A 15,194-nucleotide genomic window follows, 5' to 3' on the forward strand; every position below is an offset into this window, starting at 1 on the left:
CCAGAAATTCCACTGCTAGCTTAAAGATTTCCATATGATTGAAACTCAAAACTCCAGATCATAGAGGAGATAGGGAGATAAAGTTCGAAGTTCAAATTCAGTTTGCTACAGGCATTGAGCCTACATATACGCTTTCCCCATTGTGACCACTGATCAGAAATGCTCATTTTAATGCCACATGAGCTTGACGGAGGGCAGAGAAGGAAGAGATATTGTGCCACACAGATCAAGAAGCACATTACACCAATTGAAATATTTGTAAATACGAGTTAAAAAAATAAAGTAGTTTGGTTAGCAGAGTCCTATGAGAATGTCCTTTCTTCCCCATCGAGAGAATGTTGAAAATATTGATGTAAGAAGTTGAGGGGGAGAGTGAAAATATTTTAGATTTAGTAAATTTATTCTCTAAACACATCATGCAAAACCATAAATTCATAAATTCAGTCCTACCGTAGCTATTGACACCTACTGTGGCTTTAGGCAAGTAACTTCAATTCTCTACTACCTCAACTTCTCACTGAAAATAGGGATAACAAGTCTACCGTCTCTCCTAGAGATTTTGTAACTGTGTTGTTCAGCTAACATGACTAAAGGGCTTTGAAGACTAAAATTACTATATAAAACAGGAGTGTATTGAATACAGTTGTAATGGGATAACATTTTTATGCCTGTAATTGCTAATATTTGTAAAGCGCTTTGGAGACCACATAATAAACTGCAGAGCCATGTGATAAAAAGCATTTAGCGCACACCCTTTGACTGCCTCATCTATACATTTCTCCCTCCCCCAATTCCTGCAGAACTATATTGGAACAACTTCACACAGCTGCCATTTAAACACAAAATTTAAAAAAAATATATGCCAGGAGCTCTTTTTCTCTGACCTCCAAATATGATCTTTTCCCATCTTTAAAGACCTGCTTAAATCTGGATTCATATCAGCAGTAGAATGTAAGGACTCATGACTAATCACATCTAGAAACAGCATTTTCTATCATTAGAAAACCAGAAAACATACACCTCGCTGTGATGCAAAATCATAGTCCTGAAGATTTCATGGATAAAGACTGCTCCTTTGCATCCAATAAGAGGCAATTGAACTAGCAGAGATCAGGAACTCCAGCAGCCCACCAGTTAACTATAATTTCAACGTGTGTTATGTGTGCAGCTGCTGGGATAATGAGACTTCAAGATTTTAAATCTCTCTTTCTCAGCATTTTTCATAAATCTTTAAAACATTTTAAACTCACTTTTAATTTTCATTTCATTTTTTCTGCTGTTGAGGGCTTTAGTTAATCAGTGTCGTTATGCTGTACTTATTGACACCACACACATGTAAGAGCTTTTTCAGTCTTGCTCAATTGTATAACCACCAGGACAACTAAAAGCCTCACTCAAGCACTGTCAGGTTCTCACAAAGCTTGTGTTACTCCACAACCCTTGTCTGGCCAGGGTTTGTTCACCTGAACCCTTCTTAATCTTATATTGATTGCTTGTCCTGCAATAATCACACTGTTCAGGTACACTGAAAGAAGGGCAGGTGGCATTTGACATGGATTTACTCAGACCACAGCTTTGTAAGTAGATGTTTGGGACTACCTGGCAAGTATCCGTATAGTCTCTGATTACCTGGGTGCTTCCACTATCTCTCCTTCTCTCTTCCATTCACGCTCTCTTATAAGAAGCTTAAGATGGGCTATAAGAAAGGGGTGGTTGGATCTCTGCCATACCATTCATAAGACCCCCCTCAGCCCTCCTCCAAACAGTGGCATTGCCACAGGTGGGATGAGGGGGTCAGGGCTCAGACTCCTCATCAAGACTGACCCACCCACCCACTTCTTAGTTTTGCTGCTTCCGCAGTGCCTACCATGCTGAGCCAGTCTGGCACTCTTGCTGGTGAGCAGGTTTGAGGTGCTAGGGTTGCCCAGCTTTAGCTGGGGAGAAGGACTGGGGGACTTGCCCTGCTCTGTTGGCCCAGTGCTCCTGCCAAGGTCCAAGATTTGGGTGTGCGGCTTGGCTCGCGCTGCCTATGTGGTGCTCCGGCCATGGAGCCCAGTTAGGAACTTGTCCTGCTCTTCCCACAAGGCAGTCTTTCCAGGGAGCAGGACTGGGGCATGGGTAAGACACCAACCCCCACAACCCAACTGGAGTGCCGGAGTGTGTCAAGACCCAGGCCTCTACCCCACTCCTGGCAGGGGTGCCAAGCGGGCAGAATGGGGCAGGCCCCTGTTCCCTGACCCTGATCCCAAGCAGAAGTGCCAGGCGCATGGAGTGAAGCAAGTCCACACAGACTGACTCCATTCCCCAGCAGGATGGGCAGGTGGGATAGTGGGACAAGTACCCGTGGCCCCATCCTTCCTCCCCTGCTGGAGCTGAATAAGCCCCATTTCCCCACCCGTGCTCCCCAGAGGGAGTCTTGGGCTCATCCAGGCATGCCCCGCAATGCCTTCCCCGTTGTAGTACCAGGAAGGAGAACAGCGCAGTTAGGGGTGAATGTTTCTTCACCCCCCACAGGCCCCCAGGGTGCTGGAGGTAGGGAGATGTGCCTTGATGGCTTACGCCCTGCCCTCCTGTCATTTTTCCTCCAAGTGTCCAAGTCTGTCTATGCCAGTGCTTCTGACCCTTGTTCTGTTACTGTGACAGATATCTCCTTTTGAATTCACTTCCATGTTGTTCATCCTGTCACTGTACACAGGAGCAATTGGTGCCTGCAGCGGTATGGGGGCAGGGAGAGGCATGTGGGGAAATTTTAGCAATTAAAATTTTGGCAGGGACTTTGGGTGAGGTGCACATCCCAAATACTACTTTGAATTCTCAATGATTATACCTCTTCCCTATGGAATATCTTCATAAGACATCCATCCCACCATTCTATAATGAGTTGCAATATATAACCTACTGTCCTTCATTTCATGCATAAACAAACCCTTCTGGAGCTTACTGTGGGGAAGGCACAAAACCCAACCCTCCGTCCAAAGTAATGTGGTGGTATGGGAAAATTCCTTCCCAACCCCCTGTTCGCCGGTGGCCAGGTAACGTGCGGTGAGGTACTCCCCTGGGTCCTAAACAACCCAGTTACTTTTACTGTTAGAGCAGGGAGCTGCTAGCACTCCTATGGCCAGGCTGTAGTAACCAAACGGTTAAAGTTCTTTTGTTGTGCCGGCTGTGTTGCAGTGACAAAAGGATAACAGGGTCAGGCTTAGATCTTAACTAGTTACAAGTTTATTAAGCTGCAGTTATAAGCGTGTGGTTACAAAAGGCTATTGTCTACTTCTTATATGCTAGCAAAGTACAGGTGTTAACACGTTACAATCCAATACAAAGATATCTGTTATCATCTAACACAATGACATCTTGATACAACGACATCTAGTTACAGAGCTCTAATTCTTTAGCTGTGCACAAAAGAATCGGAGACCTAGCATGGGTGTATCTTACGCTCTCTGCATCTCTTGATACCAGCGTAGCCAAGCCGGATCGGTCACTCAGTTCCGCGGAAAGACGAATACGAGGTTGGGCATCCCCAGTTGTGGACCTCGGGAGGCAATCACCTGACCCGACCAGCAGGTAGTTGGTGGAATGCACTCAAAGTTAGAGTTCTGCTGGACCCATCTTTTATACCCCTCTGGGTTACGTATTCTCTTTCTTATCTAAGGTGCCAGATCATACTGGTCTGTCTTTGTGACGCCAGTTTGTTACAAGGGCATTTCTTACTTAGTTTGCACTTGTAAGACAGGAGATAAGCAATTTGAGAGTACAGGACATTCTTTTTGTGTGGGCGGGGGACTTCCCCTTCTGGGATGGTTGTGTGGACATCAAATCCATCAATGCCAGCTGGGGTGATTTCTTGAGGGTCTCCCCCGCCTCTTGTTGACAGTTTGGCCTGTTAGCCTTCTAGCTGTACTTTCTGCTTCTCAGGGTCACGATGAGCTAGCACATCTGGGCCTCAATGAGGGCATCAAAGACTGTGCTGTCAGCAGCCATCTCCGTGCCCTGTGTGCTTCCCAGTGGCGGGGGGGGGCAGCGAGCAAGCTGGCTTGTAAGGGGGAGACTTTGTCTGACTACACCCTCCTAACAAAAGAGGTGGTTAGTGAAAGGCACCTAACAGATCTTGTCCAAATCTGGTATTTCAACCCTTGAAGGGGAGGGAGGACAGCTTCATGCACAGAGTGGCCCCTTTTATACCCTTCCACCCATTCAGTTTACAAGGGATGAACCACTGTCATCACATTGCCCCCTTGTCTCCTTTTTTCAGTAGTTTGACCTCCCCTCACCCACAGTAATAAAACATTGTTCCCTTTATTCAGCCAGCAGCCAAATTTCTTTGCTCCAATCACTGCTTAAAGGCATGGTGTGGTCATCCATACTGCTCTGAGGCCTTAATTAGTCTAGCTTGTAACTCATTCAGAACTATCTTGATTTGTTTATACTGCATGCCCCTATTTATGTGCACTTTCAAAATGCTGTTGGGAGTTAATATATTATCTGAACATGAAAAATTGTTTGGACTTGACTCAGCTAGAAGAATAAGAGTAAAAAGATTACTCTTATTTTCCATAAGCCAGTTCTCCTACCCTAAGGGCTTAGCAAAGCATGTGCCCTAGCTGAAGTCCCCATAATTGCTTTATACTTTTCAAATACATGTGCACAAAGTTTGCAACTTAAACTAATTGGAAATCCGAATTTTGGTTCCACATAATAATGGTATTTTGTTCTGATCTGAAATAAAAATGTCAAAAATTCTAAATTTCCTGTGAAACAAAAGTTCTGAATCTTAGTTTTTCAGAATGTTCAAAACCAATTTGATTTTCTAATGTTGAAATAATATATATATATAAAATTCATGTAGCACAACTATAACAGTACTTTAATCTCTCATATTCAAGAATGCAATAAAATATAAATGATTTGTTTACACTTCCCCTTGATCAAAATTTTTCTTCGTCAGTTTGTTTCTGTGAAGTTTGATTTTCAAAGAAACTTCAATTTCCAAATAATTTGCAGCACAGGAAGGATTTTTAGAAATGTTGCATTCAGTGTCATACCTTCGGATAGTTTATGATGCCATTTCAAATGTTTCTTTAATAGTAGATTATATTATCTGATGAGCAACCTGCTTTTGTAGCATTCTGCCTGTAACACTGTTTTCTCTAACATTAACGGTCTGTGATGAGGAAAGGACTAATAGAGGGCATGTAAGTCATTAAAATGCTTGTCCCTGAGCTGTCTTCCTCCTCCTCCTCCTCCCTATTTCACTCTGCTCCACAACTAGCAGGTCATGGCATACAAAAAAGATATTTTTTCTTCCCTTTCTAGATTTTTTTTTTAGTTACAAATCTGCTTACTTTATTTCTGCCATTTGAAGCAAAGAAATTAAAAGAGAGAGAGAGAGAGAAAAAACCCACAACAATAATCCTCATTAACATTAAACTTCACTTGAAGTTTAAACCAGACTCAAGCAGGAAGAGGACATTTTTCTCCGAAACAAAAGAGTTCAGATTATGATTGTTCAGGATTACATTTCTTTAACGTTCTTTGTACTTATTCTAGTTGGGGATCCCAAACAGAAGACCAAAATACTGAAATAAAATAGTTCTCAAAATTTTCCTGGTTCATGTCTGACCATGACAAAATTCCTCCCATGTTCTTGAAATACACCTGTCCTGCTGCAGGCAGGGGTAGGATCAGGCCCTCTGTGCCTTTAGTATGACATGAGAAGTTCCACTCCTCTTGTAAGGTTAAGTAGCAAAAAAAATGAATATTTTGTTCCTCTGTAATACACTTCTCTACATCTGCATCTACCTTCCACATTTATCCATTTCTCCGATGCACATTTCCAGTCATTGTCCAGACGCAGGCAAGTGGCTGCTTAATGTTATTGTTGAAATGCTGTTTACCGTTTAGCTTGTACATGTCTTCAGCATAACACTCTCTGATGTATGATAATGGGAGATGAAAAATCTCATATTTTAAAAGAAATGTTTTATATGGAAATTGAATATGGTGAGCTTGGCATCTCCTCAAATGATGCAGGACAATATGCTAAATAAGCTCTTTTGAAAAGCTAAATGGTATTTGAAATGTAGCCAAGGAGTTGTTTTCGGAGACCTGCAGAAAGAAAAGCATATACTTACAAGTAGCAAGGGTTTAAAGTATACCTCAGAACAAAACAAGGTATCTAAAGTCTAAAGCATTAGCAATAGTGTCTTGAAAACAGTTTTGAAGAACCTGCTTGTTTATTTTCTGCAGTGTTTCATCCTCTTTTTTTTTTTAAGCTATTCACATCTGCCTCTGGTCTGTCCTTACAGAAGAATAGCAGGGGAAAATCTCAACAGTAATGAAAACTTTGGAAAATCCTTGTTCTTATGAGAAAAGGAAACAACATATTGAATTCAGAATATCCTATGATACACCAAAAAGTTACCATATAATGTCATTCCTGTGTGTCTTAAAATTGATCTACTTTAGAGGAAAAACTTGAATTCTACTATTTTGGTCCTACTGAAATCAAGAGAGAGAGAGAGAACCAAGGAGTCCAAGGTTTCACTCCTATCTGTTCTCTGCTGTGATTGTCTAGAGCCTGGGTCAGCAAGCACCAGTACATGTGCCAAGAGTGGAATGTGACCCAATTTTCATCAGCATGTGAGGCAGGAGCTCAGCCCTGCCCAGAGTTGCCAACCCAAATAAATTTCATTTACGGACAAAATGAGAAAAACTTTATGGACTGACAATTTTTTTTACAGACATAGTTTTTATACTATATTAATCTGACATAAATGTCCAAAAGTTAAAAGTAATTGTTGTAATTCATACATCACAAGAACAATATTCTATTTAACTCACTTTCATTTACATAGTCATGGGCCTGGAAGTTTTCCAATTTATGATCATACATCCGAACACTGATGCTGTTAACCATAGCTGAAGTAATTGTCGCAGGTCCATTTCTGACAGTTATTAATCCTTGAAAGCATAGGAGTGGGAAGTTTATGTAGTTCTTCCACAAGCAAAATCTATTGCAATTTTAGAATCAGGAAACCAATCAGCAACGATGTCCGAGATTTCATCCAGGAAACTCAGTGGTAGGTTTTGTCTGGCTAAGAAGGTTGTTACTTTTAGTTTACATTCCATGACCATTTTCTGGTGATTAGTCACTGCTGTATTTACTTTAGCAATGAAACTCATAATTCCAGGGCTAGATCTCCTTGCAGACATTATGTTTTGGTGCTTATCACTTGCAGCATGGCTCTGAACATTTTGCACTTCAACAGAAGCAGTCAAGTAGCACTTTAAAGACTAGCAAAATGGTTTATTAGGTGAGCTTTCATGGGACAGGCCCATTTCTTCAGACCATAGCCAGACCAGAACAGACTCAATATTTAAGGCACAGAGAACCAAAAACAGTAAGCAATGAGGACAAATCAGAAAAAGATAATCAAGGTGAGCAAATCAGAGAGTGGAGGGGTGGGGGGGAAAGTCAAGAATTAGATTGAGCCAAGTAGCTATACTGAACTCCTTTTTACACCAAATGCATTTGGTGGTGGTCTTGCTTGCACTAGCTATCTAAATCCAATCTTTGAACTCACCATCCACTAGCCATTTGGAAGAAAACATGCATGCTTTACCTTTTGATTTCTTAGTAACTGGCTCTTCATCAGGTGATAATTCACCAGAGTTGTTGGATTCGTTATTCTCTTGGGCACAATTCACTCTTCTTATAGATTTTGACAATGTAAGCTTTGATGGTAAACAATATTTAATTACATAAAATTACCAATGTGCTGATGCTAATTCGGCGGGATAATGTAGATGATAACAGCATGTGCATCACATGCTTCAAATTACATCACCTCAACCATTGAGCAAAACAAATAACGAAAACATCCAATTTCCGCTGCTCCACAGTAAAATGGCTGAAGCAGCACAGAAGAAATTTAATTGGTATAGAATAATTGCTGGGTTTTTTTAATTTTATTGCACTTTTACAAAATTTAGGGACACCTACATTTTTTTTTACTGACTTTACAGGCATGTCCGATTTTGGCTAAATTTTTATGGACTGTCTGTAAATTTCCTGACAGTTGGCAACCCTGGCGACACCACCCACCCTGTTGCAGGGGGGAGTTTGCTCAAAGCCATGCTGTGGATTAACAAACAACCAGCAAATGTTACCAACCCCCACTTAAATAGTAAAGTTCTTCATCTTAATTTTTTATTAATGCATCTGTTGTAAGTAAGACTATTAGTGACTTTAAAAAGTATCACCAGCACTTGGACAATACATAGAGGTCAAAAGGCCAAATTTCTGCACTCCACCTCAGAAAGGTTGCTGATCCCAGTCTCAAGTGTAGTGTGGCAGTTGTCATATTGGTTCTTGTGATGTTATCACCTGTTGGTAGAAAGCAGATAAAAGGACGAAGAAGAGGGTGTTTTTTTTTGTGGTCAGAGCCCTGTAGACGACATTTAGGAGGTCTAGCTTTTAATGATGGCTCAGCTGCAGTTTTTCTCTATGTAATTTTCAGTATATTACTTAACCTCTCTCCCTGACTGCCTCATCTGTGAAATAGAGATAATAATACTTTCCAGCCCCAGAGGACTGGTTATTGTGACAATAAATCCATTCATATTTGTGAAATGCTCAGATAATATGGTGTTGGGGGACCATAGAAAATCCTATAAATAAAATAAACTAATCATCTCATTTCAGAGTCATTGGATAGCAATAACTTGGATCATTCTTGAACTTTGCTAGATTCAGATTATTGTATTTTGTGGCCAAGCCCTAAGCAATCCTATCATGTTTAGAACCCTACTCTTAATAATACACTATGTGGTACTCTGCCTTGGTGTGTGTGATGGTCCCTGTTGCTAATATTACCTACTCTAAAATCCTACTTTTTGGTCTCTTTCCTGTATCAAAACCTCTGGACACCTGTATTTTTGGTGATAGAAGATTCCAGCTTTGTCACTCAGGCCTCGTCTACAAGTATAGGTCAAAGTTAGTCATATTAGGTCAATTTTATAAAAAATAAATCTTTACCACCAAGCCAGTTGCAATTACTTGAAGGAAATTTAAAGTGGATTTCTGTACTTCTCCTTGATGAGAGGAGTAGCACTAAATTCAACCTTACATGGTAGACATTGAGATAGTGCAGAAGCAGTGCTGTTAAGGTAAATGTTCTAGGCCTCCACCAGGTGTCCCATACTATCCCAATGTGACCACTCTGACCAGCATTTTTCTGTTCTGCTGCACTCCCAAGTACATAGGAAAAAGTCCTAGGAAATTTTTAATTTAATTTCCTGTCTGACCAGTATGATGAGCCTAACAGCACAGCTGACCATGAATGCCTAGGGTTGCAAATGAAATCCAGCATGGAGCATGAAGGAAATCCTGTATCTGATTGCTTTGTGGTGAGAGGAATCTGGCAGGCAGGATTCTGAAGCAGCCAAAGAAATGTAAATATCTAAGCAAAATTGAACAGGGCAAAGTGGAAAAAAGGACAGAGAATGGATACCCAGCAGTGTCATGTGAAAATAAAGTAGCTCAGGCAGGAATACCAGGAACTAAAGCAGCCAAATAGGCAGTCTGGATCAGACCCTCACACATGCCATTTCTATGAAAAACTGCATGAGATTCTAGGGGTTATGCAACCAGATGGATACCTCGTAACTGACTTTTCTGGCAGCTGAGGAGGCAGAGGAGAATGCTCAGCAGGAGAATAGAAGACCCAGTCTTACCAGCAGCCACCATCTTTTAAAGAAAAAAAAAACATTGGAGCTAATCCTCTCCCAGGACTTATTATTTCTGGATCCTGATGACAGTAAGGGCACTTCTGGTGAGTTCACATTTGTGATCATACTTAAGTGGATACATGTAATTTAGTTTTATCTGTTTAATTTGTCCTGAGGGGAACACTGGCAGCCATTCTGCCTACACAGTGGGGGTTCCCCAGAAATGTTTGTTAACATGTCTGGAGATGGTGTGGGAATCCTCCATGCACATCTCTGCAAAGCTCTCATGGGGTATGTTTACACAGCAAAGATATTTCAAAGTAGCAGCAGCTGTTTCAAAGTAACTATGCAAGCATCTGTACAACACAACCACTATTTTGAAATAATTTCTGAATAACATATACCTTCTTTTGAAATTGGTAAACCTCAGTAAACAAGGAATAGTGCCCAGAGGATGTGTAGACAGGGAATACAGCCTATTTTGAAATAGGTCATTGTGGGCCCAATGGTTCTATTTTGAAATAGGCTCCATTGTGTGTAGATGCTCTATTTTGAAATAGCTGCACAATATTTTGAAATGGATTTTGTGTGTACCTACCCTATTTTGTAATTAGCTTTTCTGGAATACCTCTTCTGGAATAACTTATTTAGGAATAATGCTGCTGTGTAGATATAGCCATAGAGGTATTCTTTAATCCTCTCAAAAGATTTCTGGGGAAACCTGTTGTCAAATGTTCATAATATTAGATTCAAAGAGAGCCAGAGGACAACATAGACAAGCTCCAATCCTAACATCAGTACAAGCAAATTAGGAAAAAAAGAACCCAACAGATCTATGTATAGCGAGGCCTATAGATGGGATAGATAGCATAGACAGAATGGTTATACTCGCACCCCGATCAATACACCAAATAATCCATTTTAAGGATATGGATATGCTTGTACTTATTTCTATAAATCACAGTTTAGTTCACTGTAAATAACACTGTCAATAGTCATACAATTGGCAGTCAGGAGGTCACAGCCTCCTTCTTTCCCCACTTGTTGAGACAGCCACAATGCATTTGCTGAAATGAATGGCTCCACTTCCAGATGTAATGAGAAAGATATGTGGGAGTATCTTGCCCAATCCCTCCTGCTGGTTAGCCTTCCTACACCTATATTTATATTAAGCTTGTTTGTTCCAAAAATAACTACAAGTGCTTTCATATTGTGTACACTGTTACAATTCCAAACAAGACCATATTTTGGGGTAAACCGTACTATTCAGGCTGTTGTAAAATTATATGACTTATCGACAGTTTTATGGCTGCATCTGTTTTTATTTTTGTTTCTGGTTTTGTTGTATCTGTAAAATGTACCAGTCCCCTCCTGGTGTTCTAAGCATGATCACACTATAGTATGCTGAATGTGGTGATTGTGCAAGAACACTCCTGCCTCAGAGCCACCACCCCTGCCTGCAAGACTGTGTCTGCATCAGGCTTGAAACAGGAGTGGGGTTTGCTCGATTAGACAGCTGCACTTTGATCAAAGCAGGAGAGTGCAGATTCTTCCACAGCTCCCTTATTCTGTCTTCCAACATAGGACATCTTTCCACCCTCAGCTGGTGGTGAGTGATCTTCTGTCATTGCAGCACAAAGCATGGTAGCAAAAGGTCCAGGGTTCTGGGCCATTTGGTCAGCATCTGCTCCCTACTATACTCTGTGATTCAGAAAAGATACATCATGCCTGGCAATCTCGATAAAAGAAGGGAAACTCTCTGTAATTGATGGCATTGAGACAATCCACCCTCATTTGCTCATTCCTAAAAAATCATAACCTCAGGTTTGCTGCCCTGTTTGCAAAGGGCTTAAAGTTATCGTTCCAGAGAACAGGTTCACCAACCATTGCAAATCCATGCAAGAAGGAGAGTTGCAGGCTTACCAGAAGGGAGGTGGTGCCCACTCCCTACCCCTCGCCACCTTGAAGGTCACTATGAGAAGGGAGAGTTGCAGTCTGTAGGCACATGGGGATGGCAAATACACACTGATTTTGTGAACCCTGATGGATCTGCCCATCCTTCCCACCCATTGCTGGGCTTCTTGTAATGTGCACCCCCTGCCCCACAAATATGGACACCAAAAGATAACCATGAGGGCTGTATTTGCCAAGCACTCTGTCACACATGGTTTCAAAGTGGAAAAAAATATAGCAAGAACTGCAACCTGTTGCTTACCATGCCTGCCACCAAGCCAAGTTCAGCTGCCCTGTGTCTCTGACCTCACTTTTAGGGGCTTTCAATGATGCATTTGAAATTTCATAACAGCAAAGCTATCCACGATATTCTTTGTTTCACAGATTCACTATTCTTCCTAGGAGAAAGGTATTGATTGCCCTGGTTACTAGGATGACAACAGCCCTCACTGCAGAGTTACCCACACTGAATTGCTTCCCAGCTGACCAGTAGCAGTCTGTTGTTGCGAGCTTTCAAAGGTCTATTGCCACTTACTTCTCAACTCTCAAAAGGTGTCTCATTCTGGTATTGCTGCACTTCAAGGTGGGGAAAACAATTCATAAAGTTCCATGAAAGCAGCCTTATGCATGTGAAAGTTTTAAAGCCATTGATCATTGTCCCATACCCACATAACTATGCGGTCCCACCAATTTGTGTTTGTCTCATGGGTCAGGCATCGTTGTTCCATTGCATCAATAGGATTGACTACTGATGGTGTTTGTGGCCTCCTCACATTCTTCTTCACTGTGGCCACTCCTGGGTAGTCCCCAGAGAAACTGCAGAATAATGTGTGAAGTGTCAGCAATGTTTGCCATAGCGATTTTGAAGCTAAGCAACAGCCATATGTGCCATGCTATGGCATCTTCAAGGATAATCAAGGGAAAAATGAGTGCAAAAAGATTAACTGTTGTTTCTTTCAGGCAGGAAGGAGATACGTTCATTTTGGGAAGCTGATGACATTTACCCAGAACCACCCACTGAAATGTTTTGGTCCCCTCACACACGGGGAGTATAACCCACAATGCAAAGGTGCAGCAGGAACTGTGGGCTGCCTACCCATAATGCATTGCTGTTAATGTCGAAGACAGCCACACTGCTAGGGATGCACTCTGATGACATCACGTACCCAGTGAGGACAGACACTTTGGAAATTTGGGTGCTAAAAAGTTAATTTTGACCTAATTTCACAATGCAGATATAGACTTACTGGCTGCTGAGCTGTCTGTATAGCCACAGTTTTAGGGTTGCTACTGTATCCCTATCACGGTTTTAGATATAAAACCTGAGCTGGTTAAAATTCTCCAATGAAAGCATTTTTTCTGATTAAAATAATTTTTTATTTGAAATTAACTTTTGGAAGTCTTTATTTTCCAAATTTAATTAATATGAAATTGCTTGCGGTAAAAAATACCCATTTTGGGTCTTTGAAAAATAAAATATTTAAACTGAAAATGTTCATATTTTTTGTTTAAAAAATCTCTTTAAAAGGAAATATTTGTTTCTTTTCATAGATAATATTTCTCAATTTACTATTATTTGGCATATAATCCAACCAAAGAATAGCTTAAAGAACAGTAAAATGTTCAAGCTGTAATGGGCACAAACACCACAAGTCTTCAAAACATAGTGATCATTATGATACTGAGTTCAGTGGAGCCAGATTTTCACCCATTATGTGCACAATCCTGCATAATGATGGTGGATGCCCAGAATTTCATATGCCAAATTTAAGGTCTCAGTCTATAAATTTAACTGTAGAATAGCACTTCAAATGGATACAAGTGAATACATTCAACCATTTTGTTCCTATTTGCTGCATTAGTGTTTTCTTCCATGAGATAGCTACTATTTCAAATTACAAGATTTCCTTCAAAAGCAGTTGTTCCAGAAAGATGATCAAGATATAGCTCTTTCAAATTCTTTTTAACCATTGAATTGAGGCTCTTCAGTACTTCACACCAAGTTTAGCCTGCTGTTTCTGTAACAGACGAGAATTCATCCTCCAAGAACTCTTGACCTGATTACTAAACACAAAAGCTGGATGGCAAACTCCATTTAGGGTCTGTTAGTGTTTCGCTGCAGGCAACTATAATGCTCGATTTAAAAATAGGCTAGAAAATAGCGACTCATGAAAAACATCCAACCCCACGCCAGTCAACAGAAGCACTCAGTGGTTTTGGAGGACTCATTCTTCATACCGTTTCAAAGTTAAATTCCATAGTGTTCTGTTTTGTCATTTCTGTAAAGAAAATATTATATGTCTTGAAAGAAAAACAGATAATAATTTCACAGCAAGGTTTCCCAAACTTACATCTGATGACCTTCTTCCAGAATATCACAAACTTCTTAAGACATTTAAGTAAGAGATCTTTTATAAGCCATCCGCATATCAGAAATAACTATGAAGCTGGACAAAATTAAAGTAAAAGAGAGATACAGCTGAAGTAATATCACAAGCAGCACTGCAGAATACATTATAGACTGACATTGTGAAAAAAGTATTGTAAAACTTTACATCATATCTTTGCTGTAGCTGTAGCTTATTGGAACTGCCCACCAGTGTCCTCATTATAAAATGCATGTTTCTGAATTGCCGTGGGCCTGAAGTGACTGGCAAAATGATTGGGCAGCAATGGCAACATGGTTGTTTGAGGGTAATGACAGCAGTGCCTTCGGGACTTCATGTTTGGCTGACTCATCATGTGTTCCAGTTCATTGACATGTTCTGTCATTAACTTGAGCATGGGTGTTATCAAAACTTTTTAATGTGTAGTTTTGTGTCAATAGCTGAACCCATGTGGAAAACAATGGCTTTATATTTGTGTCAAGACAAATAACTCACTCAGTGGTATTTGCACTTTCAGCCTGGTTTTAAGGGATCTGTGTAACATTTTGTATAAGTTAAAGATGAAGCACGCACTGCTACAGGTTTAATGGCTGTGGAAGAGTGTATGTCATCCTGCTATACAGACCTATGTCTATGATGAACTGTGAGTTAGGGTTCTGGGATTAAATTATAGTGCCAAAGAAACACACCATTCTCTCTCTCCCCAAGAGGTACATGCAGCAGTAGCTGGTACTCTGTTTACAACAACATGGTGGCCAAAACAAGACCCCCCCCACACACGATTACAGGGCTCGCTTTACATAGACATTTCTTATTGCTTTAAACATACGGATTTTTTCACATTGCAAAATTTTACATTATTTCTCCATGGCCCCCTGAAGACATTCTGTAAGCTCCCAAAACAAAGGGTCATAACCTAGCTGTGTACCTATCCTCTTCCTGTGATCACTTTATTGTATTGTTGTATTTCTTTCCCTCTCACTCCTCAGGTGTTTTAGACTACACATATTTTACAGTAGGAGCCGTAACTTCCTTGATGTTAGGAAAGTTCCTAACACATAGGTAGATTACCACACTGCGAAAGTCCAATTAAAAACACTCACTTCACAAACTAGGGATCAC

This window comes from Carettochelys insculpta, chromosome 6 (genome assembly GCF_033958435.1).
Source record: "Carettochelys insculpta isolate YL-2023 chromosome 6, ASM3395843v1, whole genome shotgun sequence".
In the NCBI taxonomy this organism is placed as follows: domain Eukaryota; kingdom Metazoa; phylum Chordata; order Testudines; family Carettochelyidae; genus Carettochelys; species Carettochelys insculpta.